At 45.2% G+C, this 14,497-nt stretch overlaps 1 pseudogene; it reads left to right on the plus strand.

Annotated features, from left to right (window-relative positions):
* The window catches only part of LOC141027945 (uncharacterized), a 32,686-nt pseudogene extending 20,355 nt beyond the window's left edge, over positions 1–12,331 (plus strand).
* Positions 12,332–14,497: the final 2,166 nt, after the last annotated feature.

Consider the following 14,497-nt stretch of genomic DNA (forward strand, 5'->3'; position numbering starts at 1 on the left):
TAGGGGAGTCCTTCCCACACGACCCAGAAACCATCGGGGATAGGCAGCCATGAAGCATACAGTTGCTCCTATAAAATTGTTTATGATATCTCAAATATCCCAAACGCCCCATCCTTGCTACTCGTGTGTGCTGGCATTACCATCGCAGTCAGTATCCTATGGTGCTACGTTTATGATGCACGACCCATCACAAACAGTTCACGATTATAGAATGTGTATGATAAGCAGACAATCACACACATTCACTTTTCCCGAACCATATGCGATAACTAATTAAGAAGATTAGCTAATCATCGTACGAGTGTCGAATAGGATTGCGAAACGTCAGACCATCGTAACAGCATCGTACATGATAACTATCGCACACGCTATTCAGTGGTGCAACGTTTACGATGTGCACCGCATCAGAAACGTTTATGGTAAGGCAACTATCACAAACATTTAGTTTGCCCGCACCGTTTGTCATATTTTCTGACATCACACACGCTTTGCAAACGGCAACTGTGTGCATGCTCGCACATATTTCCTCTCTGCAAACGGCAACTATGGCGCGAACCAACTTTTCTGCAGGTCGACCTTCATCATGGACACCACGTGCATCCTCTACTTCCACTTCACCATCACCTCCATCAGGTGCCACCTCCAGCCGTGATACAAGAAAGCAGGCACAACCACCACTCTCTGCCAAGAGCACACCTGCCGGGCCTGCGCAGAGCTCTTCTTCTTCCATGGCGTCAACAGGGCACACAAGTGATATTATTTGTCGTCGTTGTAAGGGAAGAGGACATTATGCGAGAGAATGCAAATCTCAGCGTGTGATGATTGCTACTGAGGATGGTGGGTATGATTCCGCTAGTGACTATGATGAGGAGACTTTGGCTCTTATTACACGTGAAGAACATGGTGGAGATGATTCTGAAAATGAGACGCAATACATGGCTCCTGAAGACGCTGACAGGTATGAATGTTTAGTTGCTCAACGTGTTTTGAGTGTGCAGGTCACACAAGCAGAGCAAAATCAGAGGCATAATTTGTTCCATACAAAGGGAGTTGTGAAGGAACGTTCTGTTCGCGTCATCATAGATGGAGGGAGCTGTAACAACTTGGCTAGCACGGAGATGGTGGAGAAACTATCTCTCACCACAAGACCACATCCACATCCTTACTACATCCAATGGTTCAACAACAGCGGCAAGGTTAAGGTAACACGTACTGTTCGTGTGCATTTTAGTATCTCTACATATGCTGATTATGTTGATTGTGATGTGGTACCCATGCAAGCATGTTACTTATTACTTGGTAGACCATGGCAATTTGATAAAAATTCTGTACACCATGGTAGAAACAATCAGTATACTCTTGTTCATAAGGATAAAAATATTACTTTGCTTCCTATGACTCCTGATTCCATTTTGAAAGATGACATTAATAGAGCTAATAAAGCAAAACAGGAGAAAAATAAGAGTGAAAATCAGATTGTGGCAAAAAATTTAAGCAACAAATGAAACCTAATAATAAACCATCTAGTGTTGTTTCTGAAATTAAATTGAAAAGTGCATGTTTACTTGCCACAAAATCTGATATTGATGAGCTAGATTTCAACAAATCAGTTTGCTATGCTTTTGTGTGCAAAGAGGCATTATTTTCATTCGAGGACGTGCCTTCCTCTTTGCCCCCTCCTGTCACTAACATTTTGCAGGGGTTCGCTGACGTCTTCCCACAAGACGTGCCACCGGGATTACCACCTATTCGAGGGATTGAGCATCAAATTGATTTAATTCCCGGTGCATCGCTACCCAACCGTGCACCAGACCGTACCAATCCAGAGGAGACGAAGGAGATTATGCATCAAGTACTGGAGCTGCTCGACAAAGGTTATATACGCGAATCTCTTAGTCCTTGTGCTGTTCCTATTATACTAGTGCCTGAAAAGGATGGTACGTCGCGTATGTGTGTTGATTGTAGAGGCATTAATAATATTACTATTCGTTATCGTCATCCTATTCCTAGGCTAGATGATATGCTTGATGAATTGAGTGGCTCTACAATATTCTCCAAAGTTGATTTGCGTAGTGGATACCATCAAATTCGTATGAAATTGGGAGATGAATGGAAAATTGCATTTAAAACTAAGATTGGTTTATATGAGTGGTTAGTCATGCCTTTTGGGTTAACTAATGCACCTAGTACTTTCATGAGACTAATGAACGAAGTTTTACGTGCTTTCATTGGACGATTTGTGGTAGTCTATTTTGATGATATACTGATTTATAGCAAATCTTTGGAAGAACATTTGGAACATTTACGTGCTGTTTTTATTGCTCTACGTGATGCATGTTTGTTTGGTAACCTTGGGAAGTGCACCTTTTGCACCGACCGAGTATCTTTTCTTGGCTATGTTGTTACTCCACAGGGAATTGAAGTTGATAAAGCCAAGATTGAAGCTATTGAGAGTTGGCCGCAGCCCAAAACGGTCACACAAGTGCGGAGTTTTCTTGGACTCGCTGGTTTCTATAGGCGTTTTGTGAGAGATTTTAGCACCATTGCTGCACCTCTCAACGAGCTTACAAAGAAGGATGTGCCTTTTGTTTGGGGTACCGCACAGGAAGCAGCCTTCACGGTATTGAAAGATAAGTTGACACATGCTCCTTTACTCCAACTTCCTGATTTTAATAAGACTTTTGAGCTTGAATGTGATGCTAGTGGAATTGGATTAGGAGGTGTGTTATTACAAGATGGTAAACCTGTTGCATACTTTTCTGAAAAATTGAATGGGCCTAGTCTGAATTATTCTACTTATGATAAAGAACTATATGCTCTTGTTCGGACTTTAGAAACATGGCAACATTATTTATGGCCCAAAGAATTTGTTATACATTCTGATCATGAATCTTTGAAACATATTAAAAGTCAAGCTAAACTGAATCGTAGACATGCTAAATGGGTTGAATTCATTGAAACTTTCCCTTATGTCATTAAACACAAGAAGGGTAAAGAAAATGTTATTGCTGATGCATTGTCTCGTCGCTATACTATGCTTTCACAACTTGACTTCAAAATATTTGGTTTGGAGACCATCAAAGATCAATATGTGCATGATGCTGATTTTAAAGATGTTTTGCAGAATTGTAAAGAAGGGAGAACCTGGAACAAGTTTGTCGTTAATGATGGATTTGTGTTCCGTGCTAACAAGCTATGCATTCCAGCTAGCTCTCTTCGTCTTTTGCTGTTGCAGGAGGCGCATGGAGGAGGATTAATGGGACACTTTGGCGTGAAGAAGACGGAGGACGTACTTGCTACACATTTCTTTTGGCCAAAGATGAGACGGGATGTTGAGCGTTTTGTTGCTCGCTGCACTACATGTCAAAAAGCTAAGTCACGACTCAATCCTCATGGTTTATATATGCCTTTGCCTGTACCTAGTGTTCCTTGGGAGGATATATCTATGGACTTTGTTTTAGGTTTACCTCGAACAAAGAAGGGGAGGGATAGCATATTTGTTGTCGTGGATAGATTCTCAAAAATGGCACACTTTATACCATGTCATAAAAGCGATGATGCTGTTAATGTTGCTGATTTGTTCTTCCGTGAAATTATTCGTTTGCATGGTGTGCCAAATACTATTGTTTCAGATCGTGATACTAAATTTCTTAGCCACTTTTGGAGATGTTTATGGGCTAAGTTGGGGACTAAACTGCTTTTTAGTACTACTTGTCACCCCCAAACTGATGGACAAACTGAAGTAGTCAATAGAACATTGTCTACTATGCTTAGGGCTGTTTTGAAGAATAATAAGAAAATGTGGGAAGAATGCTTGCCTCATATTGAGTTTGCTTATAATCGTTCATTGCATTCTACTACTAAGATGTGCCCTTTTGAAATTGTGTATGGTTTCCTACCTCGTGCACCTATTGATTTGTTGCCTCTTCCATCTTCGGAGAAGGTTAATTTTGATGCTAAACAACGTGCTGAATTGATCTTAAAAATGCATGAGTTAACTAAGGAAAACATTGAGCGTATGAATGCTAAATATAAACTTGCTGGAGATAAGGGTAGAAAACATGTTGTGTTTGCACCTAGAGATCTTGTTTGGTTACATTTGCGTAAGGATAGATTTCCTGATTTGCGCAAATCAAAGCTAATGCCACGTGCTGATGGTCCTTTTAAGGTGTTAGAGAAAATAAATGACAATGCATATAAACTTGAGCTGCCTGCAGATTTTGGGGTTAGTCCCACTTTTAACATTGCAGATTTGAAGCCTTATTTGGGTGAGGGAGATGAGCTTCTGTCGAGGACGACTTCATTTCAAGAAGGGGAGGATGATGAGGACATGAATACCATTGTTACACCCACAGCCCCTGCTGCTATACATACTGGACCAATTACTAGAGCTCTCGCACGCCAATTAAATTACCAGGTACTTTCGTTTCTTGGTAATGATTCTAATGTTCATGAGAATATGATGCTGCCTAAATTGGATACATTTGTTTTGCTTACAAATGAAGGGCCTAGCTTTGAGAAGGATGAACATTGGAGCAAGAACAAGCATGGAGATGATGGCATGCGCATGGGGGACAAGAACGGAGTTACAAGTGATGATTTCAGGACATTGAAGCCACCATAATGCGTGCATAGCCTTGGACGAAATATACAAGATGCTACTTCATAACTTTCGTCCAGAGGCTATTCTAGGTGCTGTGTCACCTTATTATTGGGCCAGGCCCATGTAATTTCGAAATACTTGAGTATAGGCTATTTTTAGAGTCCGTATGTGTGGGGAAACAAGAGATAGGGTTGGTTTCGGACCCCTTCCCCAAGGGCCACGAAATTCCCCCCTCGTCCTCCATATATACAGCCCTTAGGGCGTCGTTTAGACTTTGGGTTTTGTTTAGATTAAAAGTTCGCCATAGCTGCAACTTCGCGTACTTCGTTTGTGTTCAACGACCAGACAAAGGCGTCGCAGAACCCCACCTTGATCAATAAAGCTTTCATCTTATATTCGCAATATCCAGATTGCAATCCCAGTTTCTTGCTTGTTCTTCGTTTGCTCGCAGGAAACAGACCCTCGTGGTCAGGTTGATCGTGCTCCGGCGTGGTCAATAACCTGTCGGAGTTGGTTTAGCGATTGCTAAGGCGTGACGTCATCACACGTTCGTAGTCGGATTGTCAAAGTCGACTTCCACCAAAGCGATATCCATCATCTCATCGAAAGACGGGACATCTTTGCCTCTATCACTTCCTTGTTGCTATGTAGCCTAGGATTGCATATTTAGACACGCAGTACAGTGCATGTTGCTATGTAGCCTCAGATATAGTAGATATGCCCTAGTTAACCTAACGATAAATGGGTTACAGATATATTCAGTTAAGAGTCTGATTCACCGATTAGTCCCTTATCAGCCCCCGACCTGTATGGTACCAGCTACCGATATCCTGAACAGTGAGTATATAGAGACGATGGGATAAAACTAACCTCGATGGAAAACATCAGTCGTTCCCAAAATTGTCCTGTGTAAGTACATCGAGAGGCATGTTAAGCACAACAGGCTAAACATCAACCAAATGTATCCATGGCAGACATCTCCAAACGATAGCTTCAGTGTGCAGTTTTTAGCATGCTAGTTAAGCAAAACAAGTGGAAAGGTGTGCTAATTGCAACAGGCCTAACATTTAACAACAAGCAAATATAGTCATTCAAAATGGTATTGTGCCGGTCTAAGTACACTGGTTATTGTTAAATAAAAATGGAAAGGCGTGTTAACTACAACATGCTTAACAACAACCAAATATAATCATTCATAGTGGTATTGTTGAAGCTGGTATTGATGAAATTGAACTGCACAGTTCAGTTCATGCTTGCACATATAGAACATCATGTTGTGAATAACTGGAATAAACAAGGCATACTACGAACAACCAAAGATAGCATTTGAAACTCTACATCTGCTAACTACAAACAACCGAACAACCAAAAAACTTTAAAAGAGGCATATGCTAGTTATAATAGGCTTAACAACAAGCAAATATATGCATTCTTATCGGTATGTTTAAAATTGGTATTGATCAAAATGTACTGCACAGTAAATAGTTGCACATATAGAGCATCACATTGTGAACAACTGAAATAAACAAGGCGTACTGCAAACAACCAAATATAGAAATTAAAACTGGACATATTCTCACTACGCTAGAAAAGGGACTCGACAAAACAAATCATGGCTTCACCCTGTGAAGAGGAACTATAAAACAAATCATGGGTTTCGTCACTTGTCACAGATGGGCTCGTTCCCATGGGAAGAGTACGGACCCTGGGTGCGCTCCATGTTGTCGCCGATGGGCTCCTTCCCCTTGGAAGAGCATGGCTATAGGGTGCCCTCCCTGATGTCGCAGATGGGCTCTTTCCCCTTGGAAGAGCTGGAGAGGGTGCCCTCCTCGTGGTCGCCGTTGATGAGGCCTGACTTGGCAGCTGTGGATCCCAAGCCAGCGTCGCAGAACGTGTCCTTCATAAATGACAAAGGGGACTCGATGGCGATGTAGGATGGAAAATTATTGATAGCGAGCCAAAGGAGATCAGCGGCGGGGCCATGGATAACATCGACGGCGGTTGAACCCTAGGTGTTGGGGGTGGGTGATGCGGAGCATCCTACGATCATCCCCATGTACACTCGAGCCTACGCCTTTGGACCTAAGGTGAACCCGCTCCTAAACGCTCTCCTTTCCATTCATGTGAGACATGGTTGCTACCTAATGCAAGGACACTACATATGCCTAGGTACCAAGGAGACCCTCTCGGAGATGCTCGGAATGATGGACAAGTCCCGAAGTACAAGGATGAAGGAGCACGGCGAGAGGAACCGGAGAAAGGCTACAGGACCCGGACATCCGGCCAGGCCTCGGACATCCGGCCCCTCCCGCAAGCCCGGACATCCGGCACCAGCCCGGAAATCCGGCGCCCATCACAGAAGGCACCCGAAGCTGAACCACGTCAGCCCGGACATCCGGCTCTTCCCGAGCCGCCGGACATCCGGCCCCCAGCCCGGACATCCGACCCCGCCTATCCAGAGACTACAGAAGTTTGCCCCGCCAGCCCGGACATCCGGCCCCCAGCCCGGACATCCGGCCCCTCCTGAAGCCCCGGACATCCGGCCCGTCGCCCGGACATCCGGCTCCATCTGTCTGCGCACAGTAAAGGGCCGAGGCCCGTGTACCCTTTCGACCCCCTAGACTATATATACTCCTTCTCCTCCATCTTTCTAGGGTTAGCATTGGTTTAGCTCATATGTGAGATAGAGCATTGCTCATCCATACGGATCTCCTCCTCGAGAGAGACTGCGGCCCCTCTTCGGAGACGATCCACGTTGGATTCAAGACCCCTCTTGGGTGGCCCCCCTCAAGACCTCCTTTCGGAGAAGAACCGGTTACCTATGTATCGTCCCTTGTTGGATTTGGATCGTGTATCTCTTTGTGTTTCGAGGATCTAGCACATGTGTGATTGTTGTTGTTGGTTTGAGTGATTCTCTCGTATCTTCCCCTCGTGTTTCCCCTCGTGTTCTTCGTGTTCTTAGTTGGGATCCGCTCCTTTCATGAAAGATCGGCTATATAGGGTTCCACCCTACATCAGTGGGCCACTTAACCTATGGCATGGCCCGCGTCAGGCTGCCGCTGCCGACGACCTCGATGTTGTAGCCGACGTCCTCGACATACCCGCATACTCTAGCCTGCTGATTGAGAACCTGCGGCCAGTAATGGTCGTCAGCTTCCTTGACGGCCACCTCGGCGACGTCGGGCGAAGAGGTCGTGATACACCTCTTTTGGGCCAGTCGCTCCTCGAGCTCCACGAGAAGGGTAGAAGGGCTTAGGCTGTGGTGCTCTCGATTGGGAGATGGGGATCTGTCGGAATGGGGGCGTTTGGCAGGCGTCATCTAAGAAACTCAGGGTGGCTACGGTGTGGTGGGTAAGCTACACAGGCAAACCGGCAAATGTTGACAATGGAGGCCTTGTGGCGGCGGCGACCTTGCTAGGGTTTCGAGCAAGGGGGGGTTGTGGTGGATGGGTGTGTGTGTGCGTGTGTGCGCACGCACACACCTGAGGAGTTTTTAGGGTATGTGTGTGGAAGGGGTGTTTGAGGAAATGACGTGGCTACTGAAAATTTTACTACGCGGGAGTAAAACGCTGGGGCTATTGAAAATTTGGATGATGCATCGCACACGGTCCAGAAATAAACAAGTGTGTGTTATGAAACAGAAAAACCCTTGAGCCGGGAAGATATTCTCGAGGGATGCAGTTGGGAGCGGGAACAACGATGATCACACACGGTCTAAACATAATAACCATGTGTTATCAAACAAAAAAACCTGCAGGCGGGTAGATATTTTTGAGAGGCGAAGCCTCGTGGAGCCCAATGTACTATGTTGATGTGCGTGACCGGGGCACCGGCGTGGCACACGGTTAGTGTGAGTGAACCGTGTCTGTTGCGTCATTCGACTTGTCTAATGTTCATAAATTTGGAGAAAATGACACGGAAAAGGATCAGAACACGAACACACTTGCATGTGGACCAAATATATGTATGAAAAGGGTGGTTTGACGTTCAAATACCAAATGCACAACTTTGATGTGGCACCTATCTCACAAAGCGCACGGTATTTCTTGTCCCCCCTTCGTGTCGGGAGGAGGGGGATCCTAAGCTATGAATGCATGCTCGCCCCCACGGAGGTTCACCTAGCAAAGTGCGAAGTGGAAGTCGCACCCCCATTAAACACACAAAGACACACACACACACTTTCAGTCGGTGGGAGAGGGCATCTCACCAAGATGTATCATAAAACAGACCAAGAAGAATCGACCTTTGTTGTACTACCTCTGTCTTGTTGTTGGTCAAAGTGATGGACATCCATGCGACCCCAGAGATGGGCTAGCTCGCCAATAATCACGCAAGTAGCTAGTCCCCCAAGACAACCACTGCGTGCATGTGGCCCAAACATATGTATGGAGTGTTGATGTTTGAATACACAATGGAACAACATTGTTTTGGCACCGTTCTTTGGAACCAGAAATCCCAACATAGAGCGAGGGTTAGTTGACGACGCATTATATATAAGTATGTCACACCACACTTCGACCCGATCACGGGGATTCATGCATCCATGCATAGTGTGCGCTCAAACTTAGGTCTAAATCTCACCGTGACCTACTACGGTAACACGAACCAAAGGACGAATCCACCATGGTAACCTATCTCGTTGTCGGTCAAAGTGATCATGGATGTCCGCGCGGGCCCATGAATATATAGGCTTGTCGCCGATAACCACGTGAGAGAGTGTACCATTCGAAGACAGCCACTGCATGCATATGTATGTATGGAGTTGATGCGTGCATGTTTGAATGCCATGCACATCATTGATGTGGCGCGTGCGTCGAAAATCGTACAGTCCCCACACAGAGCGAGATCGGTTCATGACGTGTCGTGGTACGGCCCACTTCGACTTGCTGGGAGGGATTCATGCGTACACATGCATGTGTGCTCAAACTATATCATGTCATCCCAGAGCATGACCTATATACCGTAATACAAAACCAAAAAAATAATCCCCTCTTAAGTCAAATTAACCTCTCTTGTTGTCGAGCAAAGTAGTGATGGACCAAGCGGGCCCACAGATGGAAAGTGTCGATATCGCTGATAGCCGCGTAAGTGGGTGCCAGAGGACAACCACCATCGCTTTGCATGCGGGCCAAACATATGTATGGAGAGGCGTGTGTGGTTGTGATGTTTGAATACCCAAAATGCACAACTTTGATGTGGCACATAGCTCGAAAACCGTAAAGTCCCTATAGAGAGCGAGGTTCATGAAGCGTACTACATATGCTGGTCCCCTCCCCCCTCTTCGACGCATACTATATGCTCCTACCGTAATACAAACCAAAAAGAATCCTTCTTCATGGTGAAATAATTAACCTGTCCCGATGTAGGTCAAAGTGATGCATGCATGGACGATGACCTCGTGGGCCCACAGATGGAAGCATCACATGTGAGTGTCCTAGGATAACCACCGCCTGCATGCATGTTCCCAAAGAGGTGTTATGTGATGTTTGAATAACCAATGCACAACTTTGATGTGGTACGTGCCTCGAAAACTGAAAAGTCCTGACACTGAGTGATTTGTGTTCACGAACGCGTACGTAGTATATATGCCGGTCCCCTCCCACCTCTTCGACGCGTACTATATACTCCCATCGTAAGAAAAACAAAAAAGATTCAACCTTGCTGGTCAAATTAACCTCTATGTCGGCTGTTGGTCAAAGTGATGCACGACTACCTCGTGGGCCCACAGAAAGGGTCACACGCGAGTGAGTGTCGTGTAGGACAACCACCGACTGCATGTGGCCCAAACATGTATGTATGAAAGGGTTATGTAATGTTTTAAATAACGAATTCACGATTTTGATTTGACACCTGCCTCACAAAATGGCCAACCCACACGGTGGCTCATGACTCGTATTGTACTGCCAGCCCCCCACCCAAGACGCACACGCGCGCGCGCACACACACACACACACACACACACACACTGCTCTTCCACCGCAACTACGATGCATGTTAAATTTTCCCGCGGTGAGCATATGTTACTAAAGGAGGGGCGTTTTAATTTTGAAAAAAAAACACAGATCATTAAGACGTTCTAGTACATTGATTGATTTTCTAGGGGTATAATGTGCAAAAATCAAATTTGAGCTACATGCACACGTGACAGTGCACCTAAATGGATTAGAAAAACACACGTGTCTCACTGGGTGCATGTTTACTCCCCGTGCAGGAAATTTCAAACATTGAGAATCTTGATTTTTAAAATCTAGTACATCCTAAACTTATTTGAAATTCATGAAACTTATCGTGTTTTCATATGGACACCAATACACAGTGGTATTGTACTTTTTTGTCAAAATTGAAACAAGTTTTGATGTAATCTTTATCTTCTTACAAACAGGAGATTATTAATAATTGGGAACCAATATCACAAACGGATTATTTATTCAAACCTTGTGCGTAGACCAACAATGAATACGTGCCATGCTTTGGTTAAGCAATAAAGTGGCAACATTAATCATCAAAACAGAAAAATAATATATGTGCCGCCACGCAACCCGTGTGCCATGCGAGCAGGAGTGAGTTGACTAGACGCATGCGATAAGTCCACCGTGCAAGCAGACCGGGAGGCGTGCGTGCAGGTGTGTTAATTGACGGGAGGTGTGCTTGCTGCACAGTGTCATCGGGAGGCGTGCGAGTACCTGTGTGAAATGACGGTAGGCATGCCAGCAGTCTGGTGCGTAGGATCACCGAGAGTCGAGCCATCGGTTTGACCGCCGCCCGCCTCTCTCCCACTACTCCATATTAATGGCGCGCCCGAGCAGCCACACCCCCATCCTCGCCACACACACAATCCTCTCTCTCCGCCCGCATCCTCCACGCCGCTCTCAGTCCTCAAAGCCGTCAGTGTATGAGGATGCCGCCGAAGCACCCCATCGAAGGGAGTGGCGACACCGGGGCTGTTGAAGCATCGAAGCATGGCGTGAAGATGGAGACAGAGGTTGTTGTCGCTGTCGACGAGGTATCACTGGACCTTGACGTCGTCGACGTCATCGTGCTTCCATAGCCAGAGCCGGAGGTCCACATTGACTCTGGCGATGACTCCGGTGATGACTCGGGCGATGACTCCAACGACGAGGAGAACTGGTTAGTCATCTATACACATTTATGTGTGAAATATGTCCTAGGGTTTCTCTGGTTACTCCTGCCTCCCCCTTTTTGGAATAGGAATTGTATGGTTATGTTCTCTCAGTGTATTGATCATTTGAATGGTACAAATGATAAGTGATTAGTTGTTTCATTTGTGCAAATGATTTCAGCTAATAATCTGACCAGGGTTTGTGTTTTGCTAATGATTCCTAGCCAGGTTTTGACAATTGATTTTGAATGGCCTACATATATGTTTGTGCCATTTTTTCAAGGTTGGTCTGTACATAGACGGTTGTACTTAAAAATCGAACCATAATCTTTGGATATGACTAAAAATAGCCATAAATTCCTAATGCTACATTATGACATGAAAAAATTGATTTCATGCCAACTTTTGGCAACTGCCAAATGTTCGCTAGAGATTAGTTTGTATTCCAAATTTGACGCCACATTTTTTTACTATACATATAGGTGCTATCTGACGATGTCGACAACGAGGTTGAAGATGGCCAGAGGAGGTACAAGAAGCAAATCCACAGGGAACTTTATGCGAGAATGCATAACAAGCGTATTAGGACCTGGAACGGGGGCTTTTGATGCCCATTTTGCAACCAAAAAGCTTCATGACACGTATCAAAGTGTTCTAGCGCATGCAAGAGGACGAGCCGTTGGCTCCTTCAGGCAAAAGTATTCTCACAGGGTGGCGTACACCGCGTACACTGAGTACCTGGAGAAGCTTCACAATCGTGCCAGCAGATGAGATGAGATGTGGGATTGAACTATGTATGGCTATGTAGTGTCTTAATTATAAATGTGCTGGAGTATGCTTAATGACGGTTGAACTATATACATATTGATGAGGACATCAATACCATTGTTACACCCACAGCCCCTGCTGCTATACATACTGGACCAATTACTAGAGCTCGCGCACGCCAATTAAATTACCAGGTACTTTCATTTCTTGGTAATGATTCTAATGTTCATGAGAATATGATGCTGCCTAAATTGGATACATTTGTTTTGCTTACAAATGAAGGGCCTAGCTTTGAGAAGGATGAACATTGGAGCAAGAACAAGCATGGAGATGATGGCATGCGCATGGGGGACAAGAACGGAGTTACAAGTGATGATTTCAGGACGTTGAAGCCACCATAATGCGTGCATGAAGCCTTGGACGAAATATACAAGATGCTACTTCATAACTTTCGTCCAGAGGCTATTTTAGGTGCTGCGTCACCTTATTATTGGGCCAGGCCCATGTAATTTCGAAATACTTGAGTATAGGCTATTTTTAGAGTCCGTATGTGTGGGGAAACAAGAGATAGGGTTGGTTTCGGACCCCTTCCCCAAGGGCCATGAAATTCCCCCCTCTTCCTCCATATATAGAGCCCTTAGGGCGTCGTTTAGACTTTGGGTTTTGTTTAGATTAAAAGTTCGCCATAGCTGCAACTTTGCGTACTTCGTTTGTGTTCAACGACCAGACAAAGGCGTCACAGAACCCCACCTTGATCAATAAAGCTTTCATCTTATATTCGCAATATCCATATTGCAATCTAAGTTTCTTGCTTGTTCTTCGTTTGCTCGCAGGAAACAGACCCTCGTGGTCAGGTTGATCGTGCTCCGGTGTGGTCAATAACCTCTCGGAGTTGGTTTAGCGATTGCTAAGGCGCGACGTCCTCGCACGTTTGTAGTCGGATCGTCAAAGTCGACTTCTATCAAAGCGATATCCATCATCTCATCGAAAGACGAGACACCTTTGCCTCTATCACATATGGTTGAACTATGCTTGTGTACGCTTATTATCTATGCCTATATGTTTAATCTATGTTTACTTATGTCTAAATGTGGGACATGAATGCAATCAGTTTGGTTGATGGAATCTACCTCCGTCCTGGTTTATTGTTCCCCTTTGTAATTTGTGTTAAATTTTGACCAAAGATTTCACTTACAAAATGTCAGTGGAGGTCAACAAAAATTATTCATATCGTCGGATTCCTGAACATAGTGTTCACTGATATAATTTTTGGTGACATGCATAAACATTTGTTAGTTAAATCTTTGATCAAAATTTGGCACAAATTACAAAGGGGACCAATAAACCAGGCCGGAGGTAGTACGTCAGTCACACACGGTTCCTAAATTGGAACCGTGTGCAATGACTTTCATTTTCCCAGTTACGTCAATCACACACGGTTGGCTCTAGCAAACCGTTGCCTAAGAAACTCTTTGTGGGATAGAAAATGCTCACCACCCAATTCAAAAAAGAAAAAAGAAAACCCTCAGCCTCCCCACGTCACAAACCCTCACCCCGCCCACCACCCCCTCCGGCCCCCATTCACACCTGGACAAGCTCCTCCGCCACTCTACATGGCACCGCCTATCACCGCGGCAACCACTTAGCTCGACACCTGTCGCCGCCGCCAGGCTGCCGGCAAACCCCACCGCATTTTGCCACTTCCGCTTGCCGCCGCCTATCGCCATCGACTTTCTCGATGCTACTCGCGGTTGACCCAGCTCCACCCGATTAGGGAATCCGTGGTATTGAGAGTTTTTTCTCATTGACAATAAGGTAACTAATTTACTGAGATATTCTCTCATCTCTTATCCCAGTTCATCTTCCTCCTTTAATCAGCCGGCCGAAATCGCCGTGAATTCATTTTTATTCGAGCTGATTTGAGGGTTTTTCTTTCATTCATGGAGTGTACACTGCGCGGACACATCAGGACTTTGCGGCCTCGGCCAGACATCCGTGAAGTAGTG

The sequence above is a fragment of the Aegilops tauschii genome, chromosome 1 (genome assembly GCF_002575655.3).
Source record: "Aegilops tauschii subsp. strangulata cultivar AL8/78 chromosome 1, Aet v6.0, whole genome shotgun sequence".
Taxonomy (NCBI): domain Eukaryota; kingdom Viridiplantae; phylum Streptophyta; class Magnoliopsida; order Poales; family Poaceae; genus Aegilops; species Aegilops tauschii.